The sequence below is a fragment of the Eptesicus fuscus genome, chromosome 2, assembly GCF_027574615.1.
Source record: "Eptesicus fuscus isolate TK198812 chromosome 2, DD_ASM_mEF_20220401, whole genome shotgun sequence".
NCBI lineage: Eukaryota > Metazoa > Chordata > Mammalia > Chiroptera > Vespertilionidae > Eptesicus > Eptesicus fuscus.
In genome coordinates, this window is record NC_072474.1 from 53,710,503 (window position 1) to 53,729,275 (window position 18,773).

The window sequence follows — 18,773 nt, forward strand, 5'->3', positions numbered from 1 at the left end:
CTAGCAGACAGCAGCTGTGCATCGCTGAAGGTTGCCCAGGACCAAACCAGAGAGGGTTGGACCTGCTTCACCACCATTTGTCCACCACCCAGAACTGAAATATCATTGCTGACATGTACACATAAGGAACTGTTTGACATTGAAATTGGGACTCAAAAGAACTGTTGGCCCAGAAAGAAACTCACTACAGACTGATTCATTTGCCTCTCAGCATAACCATTATTGCTTGTCTCATTTTCGGTTCTTATAAGTGTATTTCTTGTATCACATGATCTCACTCATCTAGGGGAAATAATGAACAACATAAACTGATGAACAAAAACAGACCCGGAGACAGGGAAGCATCGATCAGACTGTCAAACCTCAGAGGGAAGGTAGGGGAGGGTGGGGGAAAGGAAGAGAGATCAACCAAAGGACTTACATGCATGCATATAAGCCTAACCAGTGGTCACGGACAACAGGGGGGTGGGGGCATACGTGGGGAGGGGTTTGAGATGGGAATGGGGGGATGAGGACAAATATGTGATACCTTAATCAATAAAGAAATTTAAAAAAAAAAAGAAAGCCCTGGTTGGACCCTGTCTGGTGTGTGTCACTGGACATGTTACTTGTTTCCACATGTGAAGTGCTTGAAAATTAAATGATTTTGCATAGAAATAAAGTACCTAACACATAATGGCAGTCCAAAAGTTAACAGCTAGAAGTAGTAATCCCAGTGTAGTACGTCCTTAAGGTCATGGATAGTTCTTGGAAACTGTGACTTTAAGCAAAATGACACATAATGAAACCAATATTACCACAGGATACTAGTAATTCATACAAATAAGAGTTAGGTTCCTATGTCATATTTCTGGTCACAAAACATCTCCAAACCTCTAAATAAAGACCAAAAATATTTCTAATATTAAACATTGGAGTACATGTGAGCTACACATACATTTAAGAAAGATGAATAAACACAAGTAAGATCATTCTTTTCCAACCCACTGATTCCAGTCCAAGGTCGAGGGTGGCCAGAGACTATCCTGGCAGCTCAAGATTTATTCACACCCACGAGCAGTAAGGCTGGGATAATGTTGACAAGCCATTCATCTCACACCTGCACAGGTTTGCAATGTGGGAGGAAACCGGACCCCAGAAGAGAACCATGCAGACACTGGGAAGAATGTGCAAACTCCGCCCAGACGGTGGCCCCAGCAGGGAACTGATTTTTTTTCTAATCAATATTATACCAAAGTGGTGTTGAATGAAATGATGTTGTTCAGGGACCTGCTGTAGTATGATCTGAATTTGTGAGTAACTGGAAGAATACTATTAGAGAAAGTGTGATTCAGGACTAAAGCCATGAAGAGCCAGAGGGTGCAGGTTGTAGGGCCTCTTTACAAGAATAAAATGAAATCGCAGCGCTGGTAGGGTAGCTCAGTTCCTTAGAACATCTTCCGGATGTGGCAAGTGTGCAGGTTCAATCTCCAGGAAGCAACCAATGAATGCATGAGGTGGAGAATAGGTGGGACAGCAAAGTGATGTGCGCGCTCTCTCTCTCTCTTTCTCTATCAGATAAATAAATTAATTCTTAATAAATACTATTATTAAAAAAGAAGAAGAAATTGCAAGGACTGGTGCTAAATGAGCCAAGATGAGCCAGATCATTAAATCTTACTACTACACCATCCTTGGCTACTTGTCCAGCTGATCCTATCACACAAAGGTATGTGACCTGACTCCCAAATCCTGGTTGGCTAACAAGCATATTGCTTCAGTTAACACATTTGTAATGAACACTTACTCTCATCCCAATCGCAGGGAGGGGGTAGAGGGGTTACAAGTAAAAAAAAATGTTCCACTCCTCAAAGACCTTAGAATCCAAGGGTGGGGAACCATTTTTCACACCAAGGGCCATTTGAATATTTATAACATCATCTGTGGGCCATACAAAATTATTAACTTAAAAATTAGCCTGCTGTATTTGGTCAAACATTTAATTAACTCACCCCTAATGCCTTGGTAGGGCCAGACCAAATGATTTCAGGAGCCTTACATTGCCCATGGGCCAGATGTTCCCCACCCCTGTTATAATCTAACTAGAGGCCCAATGCATGAAATTTGTGCACGGGGTGGGAGGGTCCCCTCAGCCCAGCCTGCACCCTCACCAATCTGGGACTGCTCAGGGGATGTCCAACTGCCGGTTTAGGCCCAATCCTTCTCACAATCCAGGACTGCTGGCTCCTAACTGCTCACCTGCCTGCCTGCCTGATCGCCCCCAACTGCCCCCCCTGCCAGCCTGGTCACCCCACACAGCCTGCTGTTCAGTCTTTTGGTTGTCCCTTACTAACCCTCTTGCTGCCCTGGTTGCCCCATGCAGCCTACTGTTCAGTCATTTGCTCATCCCTCACTAACCCTCCTTGCCGGCCTGGACGCTCCACGCAGCCTGCTGTTCAGTAGTTTGGTCATCCCTCACTAACACCCCTGCTGGCCTGGTTGCCCCACACAGCCTGTGTTCTGTCGTCCATCCAGTTGTTTCGGTCGTGATGGCCCCTGGCTTTTTATATATTAGGATAGAAAAAGATTAATACACATGAAAGACAGTCACTAATTATCTCAGAATCAGGCAAACAGCCATCTGGGAAGAACTGTGACTATTTTTAAGATGGTCTTATTTCATACTAATACTCTATTAGCAATCTCTCCCTAGAAAGTCTCACTTTATCCAATTTGTTAAAGCTACCTTCACTATGAGATAAGCATGTAAGTAGTGTTAAGGCAATCTGGCAGGCACAACTGAAACTTTCTTAACTTAGAAAATATCACTTGTTTAAAGAAGTTCACAAAATGGCTGTGACATATTCAATATACAAACCATTAAATCTCTCAACTTTGAGTAATAATCAATCCAAATTTAATCATAAGAACACAAAGATTATGACCACACATCTTTTCTACTGGTGTCAGGTCTTTTATCTAAATTTGCCCTTCTGAATATCATGATATAAACTAAAGTTCTAATCTCAAAATACAGCATTTGAAAGAGAACAACATATTTATTTAATGTAGGCCTTTTGCTTAACTGGAGGAAGTAATTTAGTAATTGAAGCTAAAAACTGTAAACTCATCATTTATTCATAATTCTAGGTTATTCTTAACAATACATACTATAGGTTCAATCCTTGCCACTAAAAAAAGTTCATTTTATGTAGCTTATTTCAAAACTGCTTCAGTGCCTTCTGTAAGAGTTTTCCCAGAGTAATTTTTCCTTTAACCTTCACTTCAAACTAAATGACATATGAAAACAATGGAAAAAATGATAGTTTAGAATTACTGTTCTTTAATAAATTCAAGATTTGATATTTTTTAAAACCACAAACAATTTTCATTTTCACTGGGAATCTAAAAAAGAAAAATAAACATTTTTGTCTTCTAACATTGCTAAGTAGAAAGCAACTAATCCCCATTCAAAAAATAAAAGTGACATCAATAACAGTCTTAAAAATTAGAGCTCATGGCGGCAAAGCAGTACTATATTATTAATTTTAAGAGCTTACCTATGTATAAAAAAATGTATTAAGGTTCAAAGAGATAACTATACTCACTAATATTCCATGGCAAAACTCACTACTTTTAGCAAGGATCATGCATTTGTGAAATTGCTGATGTTCTGAAAGTCTAGATTTAAAGTAAAATGAGGAATTATAAAAGATAGAGGACCAGTGCATGAAATTCATGCATGAGGGGGGTGCATCCCTCAGACCAGCCTGCACCTTCTCCAATCTGGGACCGCTGGCTCCTAACCGCTCAACTGCCTGCCTGCCGGATAGCTCGATCGCCCTTAACCACTCTGCCTGCCTGTCTGATGCCCCTAACCACCTCTGCTTGCCTGCCTGATCGCCCCTAACCTCTCTACCTGCCTGCCTGATTGCCCCTAACCACCTCTTCCTGCTTGCCTGATCACCCCTAACTGCCTCTGCCTGCTGGCCTGATAGCCCCTAACTGCCCTCCCCTGCCAGCCTACTTGCCCCTAACTGCCCTCCACTGCCGGCCTGATCGCCCCTCACCACCTCTGCCTTGGCCCCCACCACCATGACTTTGTCCAGAAGGACATCCTGACGGATGTCTGGAAGACATCTGGTCTAAGTAGCATATTACCCTTTTATTAGTATAGATATTCTTGTAAAAATGTTCCCATCTCAGGAATTTTAATTTCTTACATAAATTCTCTGAAGAATTTTAAATACTCCAGGAAAAGGCATTATTTCAAGGTTACTTTATCTACAGATACATAGTCCATAGATACTTAATCAAGAGATTATTTCCCACCATATTAGATTATTACTTTTATGGTAAGAATAAGCATTTATATTTTTCACCTTCAAGAAACAAGAATTTTTTGCTTTTCTATTTAAAAGCTGGGAAATAGAACAGTCATATGCTGGAAAATCTGATCAAGTTTCCATATAAAATCCAATGAAAGATATGCTACATCTATTGACACAAACTGCAATTCTACTTTGATCCTATGAAGTTATACTGAGAAAGAGATGAAGAAAACCCTCTTACCCAGTGTGCTAAATGGCAGTCCCCCTTGTTGTTTTCCTTTGTTGTATAACAAAATGTTCCATACATGGGGCCTGTGACACTACTAGATCTGTTCACAGCTTCAAGGCTCAGAGTTTGGCTTCATTGGTTAAGCATCAAGCTTCCCTATCGCTTGTACAGACCTGAAAAGGTGGTTATGGTTCATAAAGCAAAACTCACGAAAGTGTACAGCTGCTGTTCACATTCTCAAAGAAGTCTGTTATAACAATGACATCACGGAAAAAGGCTGGAATGTATTACATGATGCAGACAGCCAAGCTATTCAATGTCTCGTCAATGCAGGTATACAGGTTGCACTGTAAACATTACAGTAGCATTACAATAAGGCAAGAAGTTCATTAAAGAAAATTACTTGGGGAAGGTAATGAGGGCCTCTTTATAGTTCTGCCTTTAGGAAGCCTCACTCACCACTGGAACTACACAAAAAGTAACAACATCACCATCTCATGTCTGATACCCTACTGTGAACCACAAAGCTTTGCAAAAATTACAATATAAATCATTAGGCCCTTGAAGGAAACTATACAAGGTCATCTAAACAAAGAAAACTATGTCCCTTTACTTACTATATGTATGTATGTATGTGTGTATGTGTGTGTGTGTGTGTGTGTGTATATATATATATCCTATCTAATAATAGACAAATATGCAAATTGACCATACCTCCGACACACCCACAAGCCACGCCCACCATCCAATCAGAGTGAGTATGCAAATTAACCCAATCTAGATGGCTACAGCCACAGAGAGCAAGGTTTCCTAAGGTAACAGAGGAAGCCAAGCTTTCCGCCTGCCCTTGCCAGACCTAAGCCTCCACTCAAGCTACAAAGTTTCAATTATAGAAGATAAATAAATCCCAACAGAAATGGCTGCGGCCACCGAGCAAGCAGGAGGCTTGGCTCCGCTCCAGGCTACAAAGTTTCAATTGTAGAAGATAAATAAATCCCAGATACCAGGGCCTCCCCTTGGGTCACCGGGGGGTGTGGCCAGCCTGCAAACCACCACAAGCCCCTCACCCAGGCCACCCCATGCCCCAAGGGAACCCCCAACCTGATCTGGGACACCCTTCAGGGCAAACCAGCTGGCCCCCACCCATGCACCAGGCCTCTATCCTATCTAATAAAAGAGTAATATGCAGATTGACCATCAATCCAACACACAAGATGGCTGCCCCCATGTGGTCAAAGATCCTGCCCCCATGTGGACACAAGATGGTCACCACAAGATGGCCAGCAGGAGAGGGCAGTTGGGAGGGACCAGGCCTGCAAGGGAGGGCAGTTAGGGGTGACCAGGCTGGCAGAGGAGGGAAGTTAGGGGCAATCAAGCTGGCAGGGGAGCAGTTAGACATCAATCAGGCTGGCAGGGGAGTGGTTAGGGAATGATCAGGCTGGCAGGCAGAAGCAGTTAGGGGTGATCAGGAAGGCAGACAGGCAAGCAGTTGGGAGCCAGCAGTCCTGGATTGTGAGAGGGATGTCCCAAATTGAAGAGGGTGCAGGCTATGCTAAGGGACACCCGCCTCCGCCCCATGCACAAATTTCGTGCACCAGGCCTCTAATCCCATATAATAAAAGCCCAGTGACCAAAACGGCAGAACAACCAGAACAACCAGAGACCTGAACGATTGCAGTTCCTCACCCTGGCCAGCCCCATCAGGGCAGGCCGGCCAGCCCCCACCCATGCACTGGACCTCTATCCTATACAATAAAAGGTTAATATGCAAATTGACCCTAACGGCAGAACAACCAGAATGACCGCTTGACCAGTCACTATGAGGCACACTGACCACCTCTCTGTCACTTTCCCCAACTGGCAGGCTCGGATCGCCCGATGGCGAATGGGGAACAGGGGGTGGGTGGCGGGGGATGCGGGCGGCACCAGGCCCAGGCCCCCGCCCTGACTGTTGCCCCACACACAGAGGGTGACCCACGGTGGGGGTGGGGCCGGCGAGTAGGCGGGAACAGCCAACCTCTCAGTTCCTCCCCCCAGCCAGCAGGCTCCAATCACCCAAGGGGGGACCAGTGGTGGGTGGTGGTGGGGGGGCAGGGCCAGCTTTAGGCAGCCAGGGAAGATGGCCCTAATCGCAGGCCAGGCCTAGGGACCGTACCTGTGCGCGAATTTCGTGTGCCAACCCTCAAGTATAGCTATTAAAATTATTTTAGTGCTCAAGAAAAAAAAAAAAAAAAAAAACAGAACAGATGCAAGACACTGAAAATTTCCCAAACTGAAGTCCCAAATCTGCCACTAATCATTTCATTTTGAAAAAAATTATTTAACAGCCATTTTAGTTTCTGCAACTTTACAATGAATACCATGACAAACAATGATCCAGGAAGCTCCACTTCCCCACAATAGTATTTCTCATCCTACAGTCATTAGGCATGGGAGGACCAAGCATTGGAATGATGACAGCTAAGCTATCCTAGCTCCCTGACTTAAGCACTGTGCACATATTAGTTCATTTAACCTTCAAACAAACCTATGAAGTAGGTACTGTTATTACCTTCATTCAGAGGTAAAGGCACGGAGGAACATACATGTGAAGTAGCTTACCCAATGTCACACAAGGAATGAATGGAAGGGCGAGGATTCACGTACCAACAGCTAACACCAGAGCCAGCTTTTTCTACCACCATGCTAGACTACGTATCCTGGCACATACTTTCGAATGGAGAGTTCTAATTGTTTTAATTTTCTAGTAAATAGGAAAAGTCAGAACTTAATAGTGGAAGGTTTAATGACTGAGGATATTGCAGTACCTTAGATCATAGCAGTTTTACAACACAGTACTGTATATAAGCGGAGGAAGTATTTGATATTTCCCTTAGTTCCTCATCAGTTTTATTTGTCCATAAAATGTAAACATATTTTCAATGTTGCAAATAAGACTATTTTATCTGCATGGACATGCTGTATCTTACGCCTGCAACTTTAAGGCAACATTTCTTAACACCTGCTTATATTTGGAGTTGTGCTGAGGCTAGAATTCAATCCAATAATGGTATGCCATAAAGTAACAGCAACAGTTAAATTTGATATCAGCTATAAGATGGCATTTAAACATGGTATCAGTTACAAATAACTACAGTTTGAAAATGAGATGTTTCAGGCATGATTATTTATAGCTGAAGGCAAACTCTACTTATCACCCTGGGAAACGGATTTGTTTAATGTACTGCCTATTGAGACTGGTTTACTTGGTGGATTAATAATAAGTAAACAAAGGATAGTTTAATCTCAGTAGTGTGAAACATAAATATTCAAGAAGTTCAACAGTTTGTTTAACATCTTGACAAAAGTGTGATCTATTCATAAAATGTCCTACATGTCCTCAATCCAGTCATATGATCACAAACCAGGTAATTTTACAGATAGAAAAGACCTTGCAATTGTTTTACCTTTCATCAAAGAGGCAAAATATAAGAGATCTTTCCCTCCATTTTAATAAGTCACCTAGTTCTAAAATGTTGAGTGTTCAAACTCTTATATTGTATCTTCCAGCAGCTGTGAAAATAAAATTATCCTGACTCCATTTAAATTCCTTCTTGCCACAACATAAATATATGTGCCAAAATAGACACGATTAAAAGAAAAATCCATTTATCAGCACCAGAGCTACACACAAGACAATCCCAGTCCTCCCACTTCTTCCTTCTTTGGACGCAATAACAACATGCAGGTACACCTCCAATTAGACTGGCTGTTCTGTCCGCCGGTCTTTGGCTGTGCCAGAAAACTATGTAATCAGAGAACTCCTTTTACGGTAAACAGCCACAATGCAAGGTAAGTATGGAAATACATTCTCAATCATTTGAAACGTTTTGGGCCCAGCTGGCAGAACACCTGTTGGAAATGGATGAGTGATATGTGAAACACAACACAATAGAAGCCAAGCACTGTTCACACAACCGTTGCTGCACGCTTTTCAGCATCAACAATTAAAAGTTTACTGAAAGACTGTGATGAAAAAGCAACAAACTAGAATTAGGTGAGCGTTTGGGGGTTTTCTTTTCTCGAAAACACAGAGCAACCCAGTGAAAATAAGCTCCCAAAAATGAATGGTTGCCAAGGCAACAATCTCACAGATATGTGAAAAAGTTCCACAAAAATGCTGACTTTTCTTTCTCTATGTTGCCCATGTCACCTGCTAAAACTTTCATAACAATTTTTATATGTTTAAATGTCTAAATATATTTTACAAATACAGAAAAAACATATGAAGAAAATATTAATTTTAGCTTTACCATTTTGAACTACTATTTACTCACTCAAAGTTAAGTAACCCGTTTCTTTTTTCTCTTTTATCACTGATAGGATAGCCAGGGTTCAAGTTTTATAACTAAAATATACAAGGTAGTGAAGAAAGAACCTAGTTGCATTTCATTACATTTATCACCAAACTAACATATATATATATATATATATATATATATATATATAGTCATCATTAAAAAATCCCAACATTCAAATGAAGTATCTGAATTTCTATCTCTGAGAACTCATTTATAACCAATCAATAATTATTTACTGCATTATTATAATGCACCTGCCCCACATACCTCAAAATTCAGAGCAACTTTTATGCAGTGTGTTAAAAAAAACTGAAACAAAGAAATCAGTTAAAAGTCTATGCCAAACACCAGTCATTCAAAAATGAAAGCTTTGAAGAAAATTGTGAAAGTGAGAATGAACTTTAAGGGTGAATTTTGGAGACCAACACAGGATAAAATAATAGAGCTTGGTAATATAGTCAATTCCGCATAAAGGAGAGGAACAAATCTGGTGTCATTACAGTGGCCTAAGTGCATAGCTGACATGATTTTTTAAAATCCCCAAACACTGAATTGAATAAAAATCTAAGTTAACTAGCAATCTAGCTCATATTAAGACAGCCTATGTGTCTTGTACAATTCAAGTAAATACTCTTTCTTTCCATCTTCAACAATTGTGGTAAAGACAAAAAAGAATCTAAAAACGTAATCTCTGGTAAGACTAAAGAAATTTTTATCTGCAGGGAATAAGGCAAGGTGAAAATCCCAAAAGCAATATTGCAAAAGCCTGGATTTATAAGAAGTCAGATGGAAAAAAATAACCAAATCCAGTATCTAACTGTATCCTGAATTCTTACTCTGTTATTTCATAAATGTCTGATTTTCACATCATCATCATAATACTCCAAATGCATTAGTATTGTTGGCCCAGTTCCTAGACCAAAAAAGTGGGGGAAGGAAGTAGTATCAGATTAATTTGTAATCAGTATCTGATTCAAGACAAACAATTCATATTAAAGCACTGACCACACTACCGAGAACACTGCTGAAATTCTCCAGGTACTTTCATGAATGTTGGCTTTCTTCAACTGTGGTCAAGGTATCCTAAAATGATTTTTGCTTTAAAATGTCTCAAACCAAAACAAGACATTTTCCTACATAATATCTGGAGAAAGTTACATCAACCTATGAAAATCAGAATATATAACCACTAACCCTAAAAACTTTAAAATAACCACTGGGATTTTTTGCTCCATATTACAAAATTGTATGAGTAATATATCACCTCTACCTGATTGCCTCTATCAAGGAATTATGAGAAAATACGAAAGCTATGGCTAGATATGAAATATGAGTTATCAGTTTCCTCTGGACCTGACTTTAAATAACAAAGTTTATGAATTTTACAAACTTGACAAAATCAAGCACAGATTCATACTGCATTAGCCTAGGAAAATTTCCAAATTTGCAAGTACAACAGGCACTCAAGCCCACTTTCAAATTGCAATTTTAAATTTTTCATGACAACCTAATAATATCACAGACCACCACATTGTCAAGAACCATTAATTTTATGTTGAAAAGTTTGGTTATTACTCTGGCTTTAAACTCATAGTATTGGGTTACCCCTTAATTATAGAAGTTGTGAAATTAACTCTAGAGCAAAGGAGAAATGTGGGAAAAATTAAAAATTTTAATTGTAGCTCTTTTTGGCTCACATACAGATTTCTCATAAGAATCCATCACTTTAAGAATCTGGTTCCATCATCTATTTCCTTAATCATTTGTTGAAAGTTGTGATTCCCAATTTAGGATCTCAGAGCCTTAAAAAATATTTTTCCTTTTCAAATGGTAGAGGGGACACAGTGATTAAAAGTTCAGATTATAGAATCAGATTGTCTGGGATCTTGGGCAAAGCTCAAAAACCTCTCTTTGCCCTAGTTTCCCTTCCAAACAGGGTTTTCATAGAAATAGGGTATTGTGGAAATTATAATGTGCTTTTAAAGTGGGTTTGGTATGTGGTCAACATAGCTATTAATCTAATTATTTTCTGTGGTGCAGCAGATTCCACAGTACCTTGAAGCTACTATCTCCCTACGTTTGAAAAGCTTGACCATGTTCCAATCCTAAATTCCAAGGACCAAAAAGAACTTGTAAAAATCGAAGCGATTCTGGACTGAGATGGAGTATAAGTACTTCCTATTTCTCCCATGAGGATAAATAAAAACTCTGACACCATCTACGAAATATACAGAGAAGACTATGGAACGTGCAAAAGACCTTGGGGAATGGCAAACGTATAAGTTCCCTACGTTTTCAGCCTCATATATCCTAGACTGAGTCAGCTTTATCTTCAATACACTCAGGAAACTAATATGAAAATGAGAAATGTATAGTGCATATTATGGCTGTAGATTTCAGCCTTTGTAGACTTAATCATTTGCTGTTTGTGAACCTCCTGCTCACTCCATTTTCTCTTTTTTTGACTCCCCAGGAAGATGGTTTCTCTTCCATCAGGAAGTCATACCCAACTTAATGAATTAATTTTTGTTTGTCCTTTCATTTTCTTTTTTCAAAATTTATCTTTATTGTTGAGAGTATTACAGATGTCCCCTTTTATTCCTCCATTGATCCTTTCTCCCCCAAGCTCACCCCACCCCAGGACTTCACTGCACTATTTTCTGTGTCCTTGGTTATGCATATATGCATGTAAGTTCTTTGGTTAATCTCTTCCCACCTCCCACACCCCTTCCCTCTGAGATACATCTGTTGCATGCTTCAATGTCTCTGGGTCTATTTTGCTCATCAGTTTCTTTTGTTCATTGGATTCTACATGTAAGTGAGAGCATGTGATACTTGTCTTTCTCTGACTGGCTTATTTCACCTAGCATAATACTCTCCAGGTCCCTCCATGATGTCTCAAGGGTTCAGAGATCCTTCTTTTTTACAACTGTATAGTATTCTATTGAATAAAGGTACCACAGGTTTTTTTTTTTATTCACTCGTCTACTTAACTTAAACCCTTCTCACTGTCCACCTGCAAACTAATGAATCTGACTTGTTTGTTTTGCTTTCATTTCTGGTTTTGTTTTCATTTTCCCCACATGGGTGAACAGTGTTCTAGTTATAACATCTTAGCTCCCAATAAATACTGTTCACAACTATTGTTTAAAACCCAGCCGAAGAGAAGTTACCTACTGTCACTATACGATTCTTCTGTCAATCATCCCCCTTCCTACTTGGGCATCTACATTTAGGACTTAATTATTCAGTGCAGATTTCACTAGGCATGGATTAATCTCTCTCCAACACATACCAAGAACCCGCCTCAACTTTCATTCATTGTTCTAATTTCTCCTGTTTGATCTGTGGCCCTTTATAAATAAAAAGGATCAATATTTGGCTTTATACTAAACCTATATAAACAATCTAAGACTTACTAGGGTACACTCCTTCACTATCCCATTACACTCTTACCTAGTTCATGAAGCCTATGTCATACTTAAAATTGACCTTTGCTCTTCCTCCACCTACTGTGTGTAGGTATGTGTGTACCTGTATACTAGTATGTGTATGTATATATACTCAACTTTTATAATATAAATAATTCCTTTGTACACTACGCTCTATCTTGCGTTCCCTAATTATTTCATGTGTTTAAGTCTTGTCCACCAAACAAAATCACAACCTTATTGAGAGGAACTAAATCGTATCCTTATAATTTTCGTTCCATAATAAATATAATGTGCTAAATATGGAGCATGTATTAATTTGCTCATTCAACACATGACAATTGAAGCCCTACTAGTTACTGTGCTGAGGGCTGGGGATAAAGAGGAAAACAGAAGGCAGTGTCTATCCAAAGGGGTTTACAGAGCACTATAAGAGAGCCAAGGAAACATTGTAAAATTTTATTGAGAACCAAACCAGAGATGTATTCAAGGCTTATGGGAGGAGAGAAAGGAAGTACCTACCTCTTCCAGGGAAAGAATCATAGAGAAAAAATATTTTTTAAACATAATCATGAAGGATAAATAAAAACTTCCCAAGTAAACAATAAATAGGAATGGCATTCAAGAAACAGGGAACAGAAAGTGCGAAGGAACAGAACCATGAATGAATGAGCAAGCAGATGAACTGAGAAACTATAGGATATTCATAGGCTATGAGTACAGGTATAGAAACGATAGAGCCAAGCGACAATATTAGAATGGCAGGCAAGGATGAGATGAAGCTGAAGGACATAATCCTGGAGGTATCCAAGGACATATATGCCAAAGGACATAATCCTGGAAGCATCAAATGTCAATGAAGATAGAGTGGTCTGGTCAGATATCCTTTCTGCTGACAAAATGGTGGACAGTTTGGAAAGGGGAAAGGTGGACAGATATTAAGAAGCTATTTTAGAGTATAACTGAGAAATGATAAGGATCTAAACTAAGGGATGCAAGGAATGGAATCATAATCACTGAAAGCACAGACGTGGGTGAACACAATTAAACTGAGCGAGTAGAAAAAAGAGCCAAAGAAAAGACTCTGAACAACATCAACATGTAACATTAATTTTTAACTGAAAATCAAATCCATTCTTAGTTCGAGAATAAATGAAATATTTTTGTATCTTTAAAACTGCAGTTCTCAATGAATAAACAAGAAGAAACAGGTCAAGAATAACTTTAAAGCCTAAACTGGAAACTATGTTTATCTATCGACTGATCTTGGACTGTCTTTCAAACACTAAATGTTCCAATGTTCATCTCCCCTGCCCACCCCCAACCTGTCAAAGTGAAGGACTGCAAACATACCTGTTCATCAGGTTTCCTTTTAAAAATGGGTACAAATAAAATTCACTTGCAGGCAGTACACAACGTCCACAGTCACTCTTCTCATCTGGCCTCTATGCCATTTGACTTCTTGCCTTCACCAGTACCACCCCCTTCATACACACCCCCCACAGGAATTCAAATGACTTTGTTAACACCTTAACTAACTTGCATGTGGCCTCGCTAGACATATGGTGAATTGTCTCAATATAAGTTGATACACAAAATCAATTTATGGTCTTTCCCTTAATATCAATGATTTAATTTCTAAGAGGTGTACTATCAGGCCAAGTCTGACTTGATTTAGAATACTAACCAGATAAATATGCTGCTGAAATTTATAGCATACAATGCTCTTGATGATTCATGCAAGGTACACCCACTTCCGATACATTCACTCTCTTGACCACGCTGAAACCTGCAAAATAAAAGAAATAACAAATAACTACAAAAACTGTCGATGTGAGGCTCACTTTACATTTCAATAAAAACAAAACAAAAATGCACACAACACCTAAATCTTTTACTCCACTACTGGAGGCAACGTAACTTTAGAAAGACAAAGCAATTTCCCCTTAAATCATATGCCAATATGTATTTATTCTGTTCATTTAGCTAGTATCCTCTGAGCATCACCTCTGAGCGTTATCGACGCTGAGAATGTCCATGCAGCACACCTGTACTGAGAAGTGCATGAGAATCTTGTTTACGCCGCCTTCAGGTGAACTGACTGCCAGTAAGTGAATGAGGACCGCCCCCACCCAAAGGCTACATCGCATCCTTTAGTTCTCAGGTCTAACATAGCCTTCCTGAAAGCGATTCCCTAAATACTATGGCTCACATAACATCTCACACACATTCCAGTCACTCCCTATCCCTTTACCCTGTTCCACCGTCCGCATCACAAGCAGCCTTGCCTTGAGTTCTGCTATTCTTTGTGTTTATAGTAGTCCCCCCCTTATCCACAGGGGATATGTTCCAAGATCCCCCCCCCAGGGGGATGCATCTATAATACTACGTTTTTTCCTATACAAATATACCCATGATAAAGTTTAATTTATAAATTAAGAGATTAACAACAATAACTAATAATAAAATAGGTCAATTGAAACAGTATGCCAACATAAAAGTTAGATGAATGTGGTCTCTCTTTGATAACTGAGATGGCGACTCAGTAAAGAATGGGTGGGTAGTGTGGCTACTCTGGACAAAGGGAAGATTCACATCCCAGGAGGGACGCAGCGGGACGGCAAAATATTTCATCACCATACTCAGAACAGCGCGCAATTTAAAATTATAAATTACTTCTTTCTGGAACTTTCCATTAAATATTTCTAGACTGCGGCTGACTGCAGATAGCTGAAATCATGCAAAGTGAAACCTCGAATAAGGGGTAAGCACTGTACTTTGTGTGGCTTCCACTATTGGATCAGCAGGGTTAGGAACAGTCATTCTTGTTCGCCGTTTTATCCGCAGTGCCTACCACAGCGCCTGCCGCATGCTCAGCAGACATTTGGTGGTCCAATGAATGCTTCCAAATTCACAAATTCTGTTCTAAATAAAATCCTAACAGGAAAGCATTGATTTGTTACCTCTCTGTGGGTTCCCAAGATCCAGAGAGAAGCATAACCCATAGCTTGACAAACTAATATGAATAGATTTATTCAATTCAGCTTCTACCCAGTGCCCTGGATCCAGTGGCAGTTGAATGTTAACTGCCCTTGAAGTGTATTTAAACTGTCTCCAACATGAAGGAGAAGTGAGAAAAGGAACCTAAGAGGAAATAAAACTAATCTTCTTACTGAAAGAAACATGAATACCATAGTCAGGAATTCATAATGCAAACACTTTTTAAAATGTCATTCAAGCTTCAAGTTCCTATTTGTTCCTGCGAGTTACTGTGGCTGTGAGGGCATCCTCCCTTGGAATGGGTAACTCAGAAACTGTGGCATTCTCTATCATTCGGCTCCTCTGGGGGTCAGCGGCACCTTTGGATTAAATAACGTGAGGGTTCTGTGTGTAGCACTGCCGTAAAATGCCAGAGAAGAAAACAAACAGAAAGGCACACAGAATCCCGCAGTATCGGACTTCCAAAAACATGTGATGGAATAAAGTTCCGTTTTCAAAATCTATTTTCTTAAAGAACCCAGTATTAATTGCATGTTGATGTATAAAGCACACAAAGTTGCATTTCTCTACTTTGGATACCAGACTCTCAGTTCCTTGAGTACAGCCCATTGTACGAAAGCCCCAGGTCAGGGGTGCAGTAGACAAGTTAATTAGTCTATTAAGTCTCAGTCGTATCCTGGCACTGATGTTTAGGTTAGCACCTTCGGCAACAAGTTCCTAATGCTTAACTATGCTGCCATTTGTTCCTCAGAGAAATTAGGAATGAAGGGAAAAAAAAGAAAACACGGCTGGGAAAAGTTCCCACTGACCTAAAGGCTGAAACACGCACGTGAGTCAGGGGTAGATTGGTGTGTTCATAACAAGGAGAAAAACTCCGGTTGATTAGTTCTTGCTATTTTAAGTGATTAGGAGAAAAATAAATGGCTTCATATCTAAGGGAAATTTAAACGGCATTTAACACTCTACAAAATCAACCTAAAAAAGATGATAATTTGCTATGACTTAGCACTAAAGAGAAACCAATGATCTCATATGACGAATCTCTGAAGCGCTTCATGGGAAGATTAAACACTTTGGGCTAAATATTTGTGACTGCTACAAATGACTGAAATGAACCAAATCGCATATTTGAAAAAACAGACATGTGAGAATGTGTGAGCATGCGCACACGTGCACACACATGCCCACACTCACACCCACACAGAAGGGAAGAGAAAGGGGAGGGAGAAAGAGAACTATGGCTTATCTTTTATCTTATGGCCATTAGCTACTTGCAGGGTGTTTCTAAAAGAACCAAATACCACACATAGTTCAAAATTCAATAAAAGCAACATTTGTTTATTATCATACAAACACCTATACATTGGGCAGGAATTTTCTTTTCTCTTAAATTTTTCCTTCTCTTTTGTTCAGTGGGGCCATGGTACGGTGAAATGTTTTTAAAGCATCAATGACCCAGAAGAGTGTAAGAGATCAGGTAGGCTCTAAAAGCTGTTTATGCATAAGAATTGGGTGTTGAGATATCAAGAACAATAATGAGAGATGAATAACTCAGAGTACAATGACACGATCTGTCATAACAAATATCTGTTACATATTAGGCAACTGCACTGTGCTACAACCTTGATACACCCACACTACAGTGACGTTCAAGTCCAGGCCATTTAAACTTCAGCCAGAATGCTGGAGGACTGAAAAGACAACCACAGTGATTATGTCTGACATTTGTTCCTGAATACCCTATTGTTTGGCTAATTTTCTCCAAATTGAGGATTATTAAAATATAATTACATTTACTGGGCTTTTACTTCAGGAAAAAAATCTGATATACTGACATAGGAAAAATTAGATAAGATGATAATTTAATATCATTTATAATAGCAAAAAAACTGAAACAATGTAAATGCCCAACAATAAGGAGATAGTTAAATAACTCATCATATAATAGAATATTAAGAAGTCATTAAATGCCATGCTTTCAGGGAATGTTGAGTTCTGGGAATCCCTAGGTTATGGCAGGTACAAAATAAAGAATTGTTAAATGAATAAACTAAAATGCAGTTTAGGAAATCATGTGCATATTTGATTCAAATTTTAATACCAATATTCACATTATGTAAAAGTGTATTTTATATATATATATTTTTTATTTTTTTTGTATATAAGATGCACACTAATACGAAAAAAGAAACAATACACCAAAGTGGACACAGAGGTTACCTTTGGGCAGTAGAACTATATTCTACACATATTGCCTTTACAATTAGGATTGAAGCGGTTGTAGCCACTACAATAATTTGAGTCCAGGAGTCCAGTGATGCTTCTTGTATAATCAGCAGTGGAATAAAGGGTGAATCAGAACCTTGTGAGTGACATTCTCACCACTTGCTCAGACCTCACTCTAAGTCCAGCAAATTTGATAAGCTCCAATGTCTTTGCCCCAGGTATGATTGATCCCTATTCTTAAACTGCTTCCTGTTAATATGTGCATAAATAAAATGCCTACTTATCTGAGAGATGTACAAATACACAATATTTCTCTATCTGTGGGCCTAGAATTTTGTCTTCTGAGGCCAAAACAGGGGTGTGTGTGTAGATGTATTTGACAAACTCATGTTTATGATAAACTGCCCTCAACCTTCTTCACATATGGCAATGTATATTTTTCCATCTCTGCTGCAAAGAATCCAATTTTTCCAATTAACAGTTCAATTTCCCCCCAAAAAAAATATCATTTTGAAAATGAGTTTTTTTCCAACATTGCCAACGTTTTTTACTGTATAAAAGATACAGTTACTCCCCAGATTCTACTTCTAAGATACAAATTATTGTATAGGCAAAGTACATTCCCACTTATCTCCTATAGACATTTTTTGTAGCATCATCTATGTCCCTTAAACATCTCTCTGTGTAGTTTTCTTTCCATCACTACGAAATCAAAACAAATAGGACTTTTTGTGCTTTATTTGTGTGGTTACTATGGTAGTGATCTGGATTTTACACCTAGGATAATCCTATTTGGGGTGGGAAAGAGAAGTATGGAACCAAAAATTTGAAATAAGTTAGGGGAATGGTCAGCACCTTTAAACATTTACTCTTCCCCTGGAACAGCCTTTGGCCAAAATCTATAAAACTCTGACCTGAGTCTTCAGTTTCCTGGAATGAAAGTACTTAGCATTATGATGAGAACACCATGACACTGGCAAAACCAGCAACCCTTCCCCTTGCTCTTAAGGAGCATTAAAATTCTGTTTCTCGCTGTTCCCCAAATTCCCACCTCCCACTCCCCCCAATCCTAGTCAGGCCCTGGTCCAAAGGTTCTAATGACCAGACCATGGAAATGCCGTGGGCTGATTGAGAGTGGTGGAAACAAACAAGACAGGACACCCTGCTCGCTTCACACCTTAAATGTACAGCTCTCCCCCAAATCTCTGAGCATGTCACAGTAGGTGACTCATGGAAA

General features: G+C 39.4%; 1 protein-coding gene across 2 annotated transcripts in view; it reads right to left on the reverse strand.

Annotated features, from left to right (window-relative positions):
• Window positions 1-18,773, reverse strand: part of BMPR1B (bone morphogenetic protein receptor type 1B) — a 386,959-nt gene that overhangs the window by 210,375 nt on the left and 157,811 nt on the right. For both annotated transcript variants that reach the window (XM_054727293.1, XM_054727286.1), the window contains exon 2: window positions 13,998-14,099. The gene's annotated coding sequence lies outside the window, so the exon portion shown is untranslated. The remainder of the gene's footprint in view (window positions 1-13,997; window positions 14,100-18,773) is intronic.